The sequence below is a fragment of the Chionomys nivalis genome, chromosome 6, assembly GCF_950005125.1.
Source record: "Chionomys nivalis chromosome 6, mChiNiv1.1, whole genome shotgun sequence".
In the NCBI taxonomy this organism is placed as follows: domain Eukaryota; kingdom Metazoa; phylum Chordata; class Mammalia; order Rodentia; family Cricetidae; genus Chionomys; species Chionomys nivalis.
The window spans coordinates 74,157,914-74,171,555 of NC_080091.1; positions in this window are offsets into that span (position 1 = coordinate 74,157,914).

Sequence of the window (13,642 nt, forward strand, 5' to 3'; positions counted from 1 at the left end):
AAGCGCTATTCATTGAGAACATTTTGCTTTGTGGCTATCTAGTAGCATGTGTACTTGCAGAAGCTAGAATTTCCATGAAAGGAACAGCGGGCTGCAGATTGCGTCACTTAAAAGTGACTAGCTGTTCTCAGAGAGGGAGGAAAATGAAGGCCAAGGAGAGACAACAGGAGCAGTAAGGTGAAAAAGAAAAGCAAGTGCCCGAGCACCACGGGGGAGGATGGGTGGGAATCAGAGCTCTGCCTGGCTGCAGCCTCCTCTTCTCCTTTCTCAGCAGTGAGGGAGGCCTGGCTGACTCCTGTGGGTTTACTTCTAGCCGACCTGTCTGCTCAGGAAAGCCATGTACCTCAGGTTAGTGCAATGGGTCCTCTAACAATCTTCCTTCTGATCTGCCTAAGACGATTCCCTGCAGTGCAGAAAAGCCATGCATTAGAATTATGATCTGATTTCATTGAAAGAGAGAACATGTTTATATGTATATGTGCATATGTGGTCAGGAGTTGAGTCAGGTATCTTCCTTTCTCTCCATCTCAGTTTTTGAGACACGGACTCTCCTTGAACCTTGAACTCACCGATTCAGCTAAACTTGACTGGCCAGCAAATCCCAAAGACCCTGCCTCCACCTTCCAGAACTCACTGGGATGATAGGCTTGTGTGCAGCTTTCTTTCATGGGTGCTGGGGATCAAATCCAAGTTCTCAGCAAGCATTGAACCAATTGGACCATATCCTCATTATATCTCTTTGTCTTCTAATATTCTGGATTTTTTTTACTTTTAGGTAATGTTTCTAGTAATGCCTCAGAGGAGATCTGTTACAGGATATTTGATTAGACTATGAAACTCTGAGACCATGTTCATAAAATTAAACTTGAATCAGTCAGCAACTAGTTGACAAGAATTAGCCACAAAGAGAACAGAGGAGCCAGGAATACAGATAGAGAGATGCCCCGGAAGGAGGAGCGAGAGACTGAGAGATTCGTAGTCATTTTTGATTGGGATGAGTGGAGAGTTGCTTCTCTGGTTGGGTCTCCAGCCAAAAAGGAAGGTCAGCTCTTTACTTCTCGGCTTCTCCGATCTAGCAGGTTTTCATCTCAACATCTGACCTCTGAGTCTTTATTGGTAAATAGAATGATAGAGACTTAGTTAAAACCTCCATTTGGCGGCCTTGGCCATATCCTGTTCCGTGGGATCAGAAATCCAACCAGGCAACGTTCTGATCAGCTGGGTGCTGACTGAGGGCCCTTGAGACGCAGATGATCGTTGAAATATCAGTAGATTCGGGTGTGATCACTTATTGATATGTCTATATCAATACGTAAGCATCCGTAAAAACAATAGCCATCACTGGCAGAGTTAATATTTCCTGGAGATCTGTTAAAAATGCAAATTCTTGGGTCCCTACTCCAGGTAATTTGGGAGACCTGTGTTTCACTAGCTTCACCTGACTCTGGTATCTTTGATCGTTTGCAGAGTGAATGGGTTTCCAATGTATAGAATAGACATCAATAAGTGAACATATATGAGGTGTCCTGGAGAGTCTACCGCTGTGGGAATTCATTCAACCAATAGCTTTTGGGCGTACTGGACTTGGGGGCGTGGTCTTCTGCCTGCTGACAGAAGCTTTTAAGAGAGAGGAGCTTTCAAGGGAGAGGAGGGGTTCTCTCGCTTCGCTCTCTTGGGTGGTGGTTGGAGTTCTGTTTGCAGCTCCCAGAGCCCGCAGAGCAGAGGGCTGCGCCGGCTCCCTACCTTGTTGTTGGTGAGTGTTTCCCCAATTAATATTTGGTACTTCCCTTTATTTCGGGCTCTTGTGGACTCACTCATTCATACTTATAATCTATTAATGGGAGACTCCCCAAAATAATTGTGTCTGAAGATGATGCTATAGTGGAAGTCATAGAAATGGGTGGTATTAAATTAAAAAGCAGAGTAAACCACACTGGCAAATCTTATCTATGCTTCATTCTTCATAAACAATTGAATGATTATTTTACAGCTCTTTCTGACTCTTGTAGATTTTTTGCCAAATCCTCTTATTTCCTTATCTTGACACATCACCCTGGGATGGGGGTGGGTGTCATCTAGACTCTTTTACTTCATGGGTGAACTTAGGTGAATTATTTAATTCCTCTGGAGAAGAATATTGGACTTGACCTAATTGGGGCAGTGAGAGAATGAAGGAAAACAATACATACAGAAGAGCTGGGTGTGAACTGGGCCCTCTGATGGAGAAGCTGCAGCACCCTGGAAGCTCAATGTTGTTTATTGTATACAACTGAGCAGAAAGGAGGAGCTACTGTATACAGCTGGACAAGGAGTCAGCGTTTATATGTTATTACATACAGATAAACAAGGAGGCGGGGTTATTAAATAAAAATAGACAAGGAGGAAGGGTTATTGCATAAAGATAAACAAGGAGGCAGGCTCACAGCATATAGCTGCACCCAGGGGATAGGTTTAATCTCAGCAGTTGACTCTATAGAGGAACAGTCTTTAGGTCATAAATATAACGAGAGGGAGAAAGCTATGGTGGACATTTTCTACACATATCATCAACAGCTGCACTTGGAAGATTTCACCATCCCCCAAGTCTCACCTTAGGGCAAGAGCTTTGCTTTTTTTTCATGGGTCTGGTGCTAGGGTCCTTGAGATGACTGCGCCCACAGCGACAGCACACATTCACCCAGGACTTCATTCCCTCAGGGTTTCCTCCCTTTTCCTCCAGGGAGATGTTCCCAAACCACTTCCATTGTGAGAACTAAGTGACCTGGTGTACCCTCGGAGCACGAGTGAGCTTGAGTACCAAGTAGATGCTCAGCTCCTCTTTTCCTATGTAGCTGGGGACCTCACTGCAGCAGTAGTTTCTGTCCTTCAGCTGCTGGGGTAGATAATTAGTCCCTGAGCTCATCAGAATGTGTGCAATACTGAAGCCAAAAAGTAACCTGATGTATTTATTATCTGTTCGGAAGCCTTGACAATGAAAGGCAGATGGGGAGGGCAGTGAGCAAGGTTGCTCAGCGTTTATTTGAAAGTCACATGTGATTTTCCATTGAAATTTCAAGCTGCAAGAAATATCAGTAAATCCAGCTGCTGGCAATGGCGCAGTCCAACATCATATCATTGCAAGGATCAGCCAATGATGCTCCAGGGATGGTTGCCCTGAAGAATAAGTACCGCGAGTTCTGATTCCTGCCGGGAATGCTTCAACCTCACAGCTGGACAAGGCTGGGTCAGCGCATGTATGATGAGGACAAGTTGGACCAAAGCTTTCCACTAAAGACCCCCAGGAAAGCGCTCTTAACCTTCGCTGAGCAGAAGAATCACCTGGGGAGCTCCTGCTTCACCCCCAGAGATCTTTATTCTCTCAGTAGAAAATGGACCTCTAGTTCTTTATTGTTATCAGATTTTCCGAGTGAGTGGCGCACACTGCAAGTGGTCACACACACAAAAGAATTTCTCTGCCCTGAATTGTGGACATTTTAGAATTGATGACCCCTTTGGAGCTTATGTCGTATAAGATGTCTTAACATTTTTTTTTCTCTTCTTAAGAGGGAAGATGATTGCCATTAAGATAAACCCATGGCACTTTCTTTCTCACGAACATATTCAGGTTTGGCAAAACTACAAGACTCAGAAAAAAATCGGAAGATAATCACCCACAATATGAACAGCAGTTCACTGCATACTGAATCATAGATAAGGTTTTTCAGGGTATTTTATTCCATTCTCTACTGTTTATTGCCACCTCTCATGGAAAATTTAACCGGAATGCAAGGGAAGAGAGATGAAGTGTGAACACAGGGATGGTCTTGGATTTATGTGTGTCTCTAAAACAATTTGGTAGTATGCTTGCACACTCAATCAGTAATCAATTTCCAGACAATACAATACTCAATTAAGGCCCTGATTAGAGCACAGATTGATACTTGTCCAAAGACCAGGCTGGCCTCAAACTCAAAGAGTTTTTATACACATAAAATAAAAATATATTTTTAAAAACATCATAGGGGGTAGGTCTTGGCATACACATGACAAGGTTGGAATAGTCAAGGGATTTATGATGTTGTGATGGGGGTGAAGAAGGCATAAGCAGAGAATTTGTCCATCTATGTGCTTTCTGATTCTGTTGCTTTTGATGCCGTGAACATAGTTGATGGTCTGGAGAGCCACCTCGAGGTGATGCTGGAGGAAGAGTTAGGTTCAGGCCTAGTTAACTTGACCTGCACTATGTACTGAGGCAGACTCCAGAGGGATACAGTAAGTAAGGCGTCTTTAAGGCCCATGTTATAGCAGGGAATTACAAACTGAATGGCTTAAACCACAGATGTTTATTTCTATAGTTCTGCACCAAGTTCAAGATAAAGACATTGGTCTATCTCTGGCTTCTGGGAAAGATCTTCTAGTTCTGGCTTGCAAGTGGTTACCTTCTCATTATGTCCTACATGAGAGAGCCATGTAGTCTTGGTGTGGGACAATTGTCTATTATCTCTCAATTATGTTTTAAATAAACGCTGATTGGCCAGTAGCCAGGCAGGAAGTATATATAGATGGAACAACCAGACGTGAAGTAGAGGTGGGGCAATGAGAACAGAAGAATTCTAGGAAGGAGGAAGCCCATTCCTCCCCAGTCTTGTCCCAACCACAGAAGAAGGAAGATGTGGTTACCCCGCTGAAAAAAGTACCAAGCCATGTGGCTAACATAGATAAGAATAATGGGTTAATATAAGTTATACGATTTAATAAGAAGTCTGAGCTAATGGGCCAATCAGTTTATTATTAATATAGACCTCTGTGTGATTTCTTTGGGGCTAAACGGCTGTGGGACCTGGTGGGAAGACAGAAACCAGCCTGGACAGAAACCCAGACAACATAATCACTCTTCCTGCAGAGACAGTAATTCCACGTGGAACTGCATATAAATTTAATTTCTATTCAAAGCCCCTATTACCAAATCCATGGAATGAGTTTTTATGTTAATTTGATTGACTGTTATAGCAAAATACCATAGATAGGGGGCTTATGAGCAACTGAAATAGATTTCTCACTGCTCTAGAGACCAGAAATCCAAGATCCATGGGTGTAATAAGTCATCAGGGAATGCTGACCCTGACTCAGGGACTCTGAGGACAGATTCATTAAACAAATGCGAACTGCCGCAAAGTGTGTTGTTTTAAGTATCTCACCACTGATGATTTCATCGATGCGTTGGAAGAGCAAACCAGGAAGTCTGCCTAGAAGTTAGCAGAAGTGAAACGAAACCAGGGAAGGAGAAATGCAGGTGAGATAAACAGTGGAGATTCAGGATTTCCACGTTTGGGCAGAAGCAGACAATGAAAGTGGAGAAGCAGCAAGAGCAGGGGTCAAGGATGTGGGAGAGGCGGCTCAGTGTAAGAGCTCTGGCTATGCTTCCCGAAGATGTGATGTGGGTTCCAAGTACCCACATCAGTTGACTCACAACTGCCTGGAGCTCCAGTCTTGGAAGATCTGATGCCCACCACTGGCCTTCATGGGCACTCATTCATACACATGTGCCGGATTCTTACTCAGACACAGACACATTGTAAATACTAACATGAGGGGAAAGACACTTCCAATCCTGGGCAGGATGAAGGAGACGATATCTTCACTGAGACACAAACACCCTGGAGGCATCTTAGAGATGACAGCTCTTGTTGTTGCAGGATCCAGAGAGAGAGAGTTCAGGAATATGGGTTTGTGAGGTATTGCTTCACTGCTTGAAAGAAAGAGCGATTCCTATACTCAACTAGCCGATGATAGCAGTCTGATAGATGTGCCTCAAGAGGGAAATACTCACAAAAATAACCCATTTAGATTCGAGGCATAGCACTAGGCATAAAAGAGTACAAAATAATAGCAAGTGGGGCAAATAATAATTCATGGAGGAAATAGCTCTTTTCTATGTGTCCCACGGAAAGGAGACCGGGGAAGCCTGCCGCTTACGCAAGTGTCTTGGTGGAAGTCCTTACTAAGGAGAACTCTGACCTTGTCAGGATCTAATAGCATCTCCAAAGAGGAAGCTAGGGAAGGGCACTCGTGGGGTCTGGAGTGTGAGAGACAGTCATGGGGTAGTTTGAGGGCAAAGACTGACAGAATTTGTAAAGCTGATAAGTGACTGGCTTGGAACGTCCCCATGTAGCACCCCCGTGACCTTGAATTTCTGTTCCTTCTAAGTGTGTGCTGCCCTGCCTGGTTTTATGGGGCTCCGTGAATCAAACCCAGAGCCTCATGCAAGCCAGGCAAGCACTTTCTTTCACCCTACCAACGGAGCTACACCCCCAATTCAAGGAGGTTTTATCCTAGAATAGATGGGTTTGAATGAGCTGTTATTAAAATTATGCAAGTTTAGGCAGCTTGTGTTGCATAACGTGGCCTGATGGGATTTGTCTGTTCTGCAAAGCTTGTTTACAAATTACGGCTTCCGCTTATGTTCCCATTGCAGCATGTAGCGCAGTGTTTGTGTAGGTACCCATAGACACTGGACTGATCTAGTAAGTCAGCTATTAGAGAGAAACAAGGAGTTTCACATGCCTGCACTTGTAAGTTTAGGGTTGTGGCAATTGCTGAAAATGTGGATTCTTAAATTGGATTTGATGGTCTAGATTTGGGGCAGGTGGTGCAGGGACTTCCCTGTTGAGGAATACTAGCACAGCTGTCTGGTGAGAAGAATGTACTTTAGTGTTGTTGGGTGGTAGTGGCACACGCCTCTAATCCCAGCACTTGGGAGGGAGGCAGACGCAGGTAGATCTCTGAGTTCGAGGCCAGCCTGGTCTACAGAATGAGTTCCAAACAGGGATACACAAAGAAACCCTGTCTTGAAACCCTACTGCCCCTCACCCACACAAAGACTTTCAGTGTTAATATGAGGGAGAAGACAAGACCTCAGAACTTTCTTTTAACACTTGGAGAGAAAGGCTTGATAAATAATTTCAGGTGATCTAAGAGTGCCATTTCCTTTACATAAAGCTGACTGACAGGAAGAAAGCAGAATGAATTGTGTATCTCAGAGTGCATGACCACTCGGCGAACAGAGCACAGTTGTGAGCGCATGCGGGTAAAGGGAAGAATGGAGGGAAAGAAACTGAAGCAATATTGTCATAGGAAGACACTCTTGATTGCATCTGGTCACAGCAAATGCTGTCAGTATATTCTAAATTATCTGCTTTATCAAGTATTTTTATTGAGGTGAGATTCACATAACACTAAACTGGCTGGCTGTTTGAAAGCAAACATTAGGCGTTTCCTGAGGTTGTGCAGTTAGCACCAACTTATAGCTCAGAAATATTTCAGCACCGTGATGAAAACCTCTCAAAGCAGCTCCTTCCAGTACTTTCTCTCTGTAGTTCCTTCCAGCCACCACAGCCTCTGCCTCGGTGGGTTTCCCGTTCTGAATATCTCCCCAGAGGTCCATCATACCATGTGTGACCTTGTCTGCCTGGCTTTTTTCCCTTAGCGGGTGTTTCCGAAGGTTTCCCTAGTCCAGCATGGATCCATGCACAATTCATTCTCTTTTATGCTAGTGATGTCCTACTTAAGGGCAGATTGGTTGATTGATTTGTTTGTTTGTTTTTATTTACCCATCTGAAAACATTTGGGATTTTTTTTTTTTGGCTATTTTGAACTGTGCATTGTTTGTGTGCAGGTACCTGTTGAGAGTTTTTTTTTTCTTTTTCCTCTCTCTCTCTCTCTCTCTCTCTCTCTCTCTCTCTCTTTGAGTACACCTCAGACCAGAGTGGCTGGGTCAGATGGTAAGTTTGTGTATAATTTTATTTTATTTTTTATTTTTTTAAAAGATTTATTTATTTATTAATTATGTATACAGCGTTTTCCCTACATATATGCTGCAGACCAGAAGAGGGCACGAGATCTCATTACAGATGGTTGTGAGCTACCATGTGGTTGCTGGGAACTGAACTCAGGACCTCTGGAAGAACAGTCAGTGCTCTTAACCTCTGAGCCATCTCTCCAGCCCTATAATTTTATTTTAAAAAGAAATGTCAAATTATTTCCCAGAGTGGCTGAAGCATTTTATACTGAATCGGAAGTAGAGAAAGATTTAAATTTCCCCACACCTGACAGCTGTTATTTATTAGCTTTTAGCTACAGTCATCCTCTGAGGAATGTGCCGCTCCTTGTGGTTTTGATTTACCTCTCCCTGAAAACTAATGGCCAGTATTTGATTTGCTTGTTGATAATTTGTATTTATTATTTGGGGAAATGTTTATTTGAGACTTTTGTCCATTTTAAAATTTGTGGGTTTTTTTTGATGTGGTTACATTGTAAGAGTTGTGTGTGTGTATGTGTGTAGGTGGTGTTGCTGTGGATTGAAGCATTGAGTGCATCCTTTCTCTCTCCATTTAATTTTGAGGTAGGAGCTCACAAAGTTGTCCAGGCTGTCCTTGAATTTGTGTTTCTCCCGCCTCAGCCTCCCCGGTAGCCTGATTACAGGCCAGCTACTACACCAGGTCTGGATGCCAGGCCTTTGACAGATATGATTTGTATATATTTTCTTTCAATCTGTGAGTAATTCTAATTATTTTAGATAGATTTAATATCATCCTTATTCTACAACAAACTCACTCTATTGCATTCTGATATTCTTTGTTCTTTGTTTAATTTAACTGTATCTGTCTATTCTTTGAGAATTTCATACATGTGTACAATGCATTCCCATCATAACTGCACATTCTGGTGGACGAACTGGTTAGGGCCAGCCACAAATACATGAAAACTAAAGTTATAATTTCCTCCTTTAAAATTTTTTTTTATGTGTGCTGGTGTTTTGCCTGCATGTGTCTGTGTGAAGGTGCCAAATCCCGTGGAACTGGAGTTATAGACAATTGTGAGCTGCCATGTGGGTGCTCGGAATTGAACCCAGGCCCTCCAGAAGAGCAGCCAGCACTCTTACCCACCAACGCCCCTCTCCAGCCCCTGTAATTCCCTCCTTCTTAATCCTAGTAAATGCAGGAAACAAGTTGCTCACTGGAATCTGTTTTGGAATGCATAAGTGGAAAAAGAAAAAAAAGGAGATTCATAATTGCTTTTCTAGAACAAACGTCCAGATTCTTTTTTTTAGAAAAGGGGGGGGATTTGCGAGAGGTGGTGGTTCACACCTTCAATCCCAGCACTCAGAGAGTGGTGGTCTTTCCCTAAAGCTGGAGTTCTAGTAGTTGGTTGCTGGGAGCCCACAGAAGGAATCGACGCTTCGCCTATTTTTAAAATTCCAGGGAAGGAAGCTGATTGGCCCAGCTGAGGTTACAAGCTCTCTGGAGTTGGGGCGGGGCTTCTTGGTTTGAGTCCCCTCACCGTGGCTTTGTTTAGAGTGCTGCAATTTCTGCAAAGAAGAGTCCTTCCGAGTAAAAGATGGGGTGTTCTAAACAGCAACTATTGGTGTCCCCCATCTACGCCTCTGCAGGCGGCGCTGGAAGCTTCTGGGTCCTTGTTTCCACCCGGACATGGCGGGGAGAGAGCTCTCTGAGCTCAAGTCCAACGTGGCTCAGGCCCCTCGTTCCATCCCCTTTGTCCTGGTTCTGTTATGAGGCAAAATTCTGTTCCAGTGTTTACAGGCGATCCGTGCATAAAATCATGACTGTGAGCAGCGTTGGTCAAGCAAGGCTTAATGGAGGTGAGGGCAGGGAGAAGAACAAGGGGTGTGCGTGTGGAGGGGGCGGTGCTGGAGGAAGTACAGATTTCTTACCTGATCCCTGCTTTCCCCCAACCTAGTTTACCCGAGAACAGCAAGCCTGTCATCCACAAGGGGCTGAGGAAATGAGACATTGGAAAGGTAAGGTCTGACAGGCGCTAGTTGGTCGAAACAGCCATCCATAGCCCCTTTAGTGCTCAATCTAACTGGCACCCTGTAGGTCTGTACTCTGCTGGGAGTGGATGGCGCTAAAGTAGCCAGAACCCAGGTTCTGTATGAGGAAGCCTTCTAATCGGAAGTGAAATAGCAGAGATAGTGAAGAGTCAAGGTTTATTTGGTGCCTGGTCCCTCTGTTCTGGTCCGTGATTGGTTGGCTTGTTGTTTTGGGCCTGTGGTAAGGCAGCACACCACGGTAGGAGCTCCTAGCCAGCCGCAAACACTCCCATTGCAGGGAACACACAAGGTAAAGGAGGAATTGGAGTCCTACAGCCCTCTTCAAGACCACGCCAGCTCCTCCAGGACCCAACTGTGTCTAACTGAGGATTTAGCCTTTACATCATGGGCTTTTGGGGGTAGAGAGGCATCCCGGATTCAGAGGAAAGCAGGGGAGGAGGGCAGCGGAAAGGAAGTGTCTCCGCCTTGCAATGTTAAGCTGCAAGAGACTCTCTGTTCCTGTAACCAGCCCCAGCATCTTCCTAGAATCATTAAAGTTGGACCGCCTTGGATCTTGTCTGTTCATGCTCCAATTCTCCAACCTCCCCCTCCCCTCACCCACCCATGGCTCTCCTCCAGGCTGTTGTTCAAGCTCATTGTATCCTTTTCAACACAGATAGGGAGCCCTGAAGCTTGCCTTCACTCACTGAGGGTGCAGTCAGCAATACAGGTCAAGCTGGGAAAGCCATTGGCCAGGTATCCTGGCACCTGAAAGGGGAACTGGGAAGGGCAGAAGCTCACAGGTAGGAGGATGGGGGCACAGGTCTGCCCATGCCCCTTCTGAGACAACAGGACTGCTTTGAGTCCCACTTTAGATCTGCTCAGCTGCTTGACAAGGACGGTAGGAAAGGCTTCTGTCCTGGACCAGAGATGTATCTGTGATTCTTGTCAACACTTGATTGGGGGCAGAGAATGGGTTCCCCCCAAGGACTGTGCTCAGTGTGTCTGTCTACCAGGGCTAGAGGAACAGACGCAGACCTATCCATTTTGTACACAGAGACTACTCTTTTGTTTCCCAACTGCTCAGCCCCAAATAATCACACAGAAACTATATTAATTACAACACTACTTGACCTATTAGCTCAGGCTTCTTATTAACTAACTCTTATATCTTAAATCAACCCATTTCTATTCACCTTTGTATTGCCACAAGGCTGTGGTTTTCTGAAAATTTCTAGGTCCTTCTCCTTTGGCAGCTACATGGTATCTCTCTGACTCCGCCTACTCTCTCTCTCTCTCTCTCTCTCTCTCTCTCTCTCTCAGCCTGGCTATATTCTGCCCTGCTACAGGCCGACACAGCTTCTTTATTAAGCAACGGTAAAAAATAAAACATATTCATAGCATGCAGAGGGGAATCTCATATCACATCCATGTTCCAGGGCACCGAGTAGGTTTTAAGGGTGAACAAGCATTCCCTACCTAAAATATTGTGGAGAGAAATGATACAGTAATGGCGGAAAAAAGATATCACCAGAGGCAAGCCTGCTGGGTTTACTTCTCCAAGCACAACACTGCATTGCTGTGTGCCTTTGGAAAAGTTACTTTATCTCTCTGTGCTTTAGTCTCCTCCTTTGTGAAATGGCTTGTACAAAAGGACTTACTTCTCAGGACTGTTTGTGGGAGTCATTGAGTTAACATGGGGGTTCAGAACAGTACCTGGCACTAAGTGAGCAGTGAGCTGTTTAGTAATATTGCTGTCCCCAAAGCTGTTATCTGTGGTATCTTGGGAAGCTCTGCAAAGCTGAAGTTACAGAATGTAGAGTTTGTGGTGTTAGAGCTTTGGAGCCAGAACAAGTGACGAGGTGGAAGGATACAGATGACAACATGGGCCAGTGTGGGTCAAGGCTGGGTTCAGGGCAAATGGCTATAACTGCCTGGCAGGGACAGGCCAGGGAGGCATCCTTGTGCTACTGGCTTTGGGGGAGGGGCCAGGAGTTGACCTGGGGTCCTGGAGCCAGCAGCCATTGGATGCCGCAGAAGGCAGGAGAACTGCAGATGGAGGACACAGAGCCTGGGTAAGGTGGCCTCAGAAAAGGTCACACTGGCTGGGGCCCAAAGCAGTTCCTTTATTAACCAATGATATTCACAGCATAAGGAGGGGAATCCCACATCAAGAAAAAACTGGAATGAGATGAAGTCTATTCTTGTCATTTCTGTCCCAAAGAGCAAGTCTCCTCTTACCCGGTGCCCAGGCTCTTCCCACTGAAGGTGCTGGCAAGAGCCCTTTACCCTATCCTTCAGCCTTGTCTCCCAGCCTTACCCCCTAGCCTTGTCCCCCAGCCTTGCCCCCCAGCATTGCCCCCCAGCATTGCCCTTCTTGCTCCCCAGTCTTGCCCTCTAGCCTTGTTCCTCAGCCTTCCTCCCCAGCCTGCAAGCTGCTGCCTTTACCTACCAACTCCCCAGCAAAATTCTTGTTACTCGAGTGCAGGAATCACTGTCCACAGTGCTCAGGCGGAAAGCTAACAGAAAGGAATTAACCCCACCCTGACAGAATTACAGATTGCCACCAACTGTGCCTGAAGCTTCTGGACTTCAAGAAGGTAACAAATGTCTATTCTAATCTAGGCATTCTTTTCTTCTTCTTCTTCGTCTTCCTGAGACGTCGTCTCCCTCTGGTTGTCCTGAAATTCCTTCTGCAGACCAAGCTGGCCTTGAACTCAAAGAGATCAACCCACCTCTGCCTCTCTGGTGCTGGAATTGAAAGTTTGCACGTTATGCCTTGCTTGATGAAGTTATTCTTCTTTTTTATTTTTTATTGATATTTATTGAGCTCTACATTTTTCTCTGCTCCCCTCCCTGCCTCTCTCCTCCCTCTTCAATCCTCCCCCAAGGTCCCTATACTCCCAATTTACTCAGGAGATCTTGTCTTTTTATACTTTCTACTTCCCATGTAGATTAGATCTATGTAAGCCTCTTAGTGTCCTCATTGTTGTCTAAGTTCTCTGGGATTGTGGTTTGTAGGCTGGCTTTTTTTGCTTTATGTTTACAAACCACCTATGAGTGAGTACATGTGATAATTGTCTTTCTGTGTCTGGGTTACCTCACTCAAAATAATGTTTTCTAGTGATGTAGGTATTCTTTTTTTTTTTTTTTTTTTTTTTTTTGGTTTTTCGAGACGGTTTCTCTGTGGCTTTGGAACTTTGGAACCTGTCCTGGAACTAGCTCTTGTAGACCAGGCTAGATGTAGGTATTCTTAATGGAAGACGGTGACGGGGTGATTATGGCTGGGTTTTATACCTTTGATAGAGAGTTATCAATGACTCTGAATAGGGCCTGAGAACCCCCAAATGCTAAGGACATTGCCCCAGCCTATCTTGGCTAAGGCAAGAAACTAAAGTAGCAGGTAAATATCTGGGCTCGTTGAAGGAAATAGCCTTCAGGGAGATCAATGAGTTCTGTTGTAGGTGAGCAGGCCCGCATTTGGACTACACAGGCATGTCTGCGTGTTCTGTTCCAAGTTTGGAACCACTGATTTTTCTGGAGTGTAGAGGAAGCTTGGCTTTCCTCCCAGCAACATGGCCCCCGTGGTGGTTTGTAGGTAGCAGCATCCACTGTGGGGGCGTGTGTGGTTGGAGGCGAGAAGAGACTAAGGCAGCTTCATCCTGGTTGTAGGTGAGATTGGAATCTGCTGAGTCAGGGGTTTGGGCATCCTGCATGCCAGAGCTTTCTAGAACAGGAAGTTCTTACCCGTAGTGTAGTATCACCAAGAGAGTGAGCATATATTTTCAAAGCTCCTGCACTCGTCTCCACCTTCCCCCTTTCCTACTGCAGTCT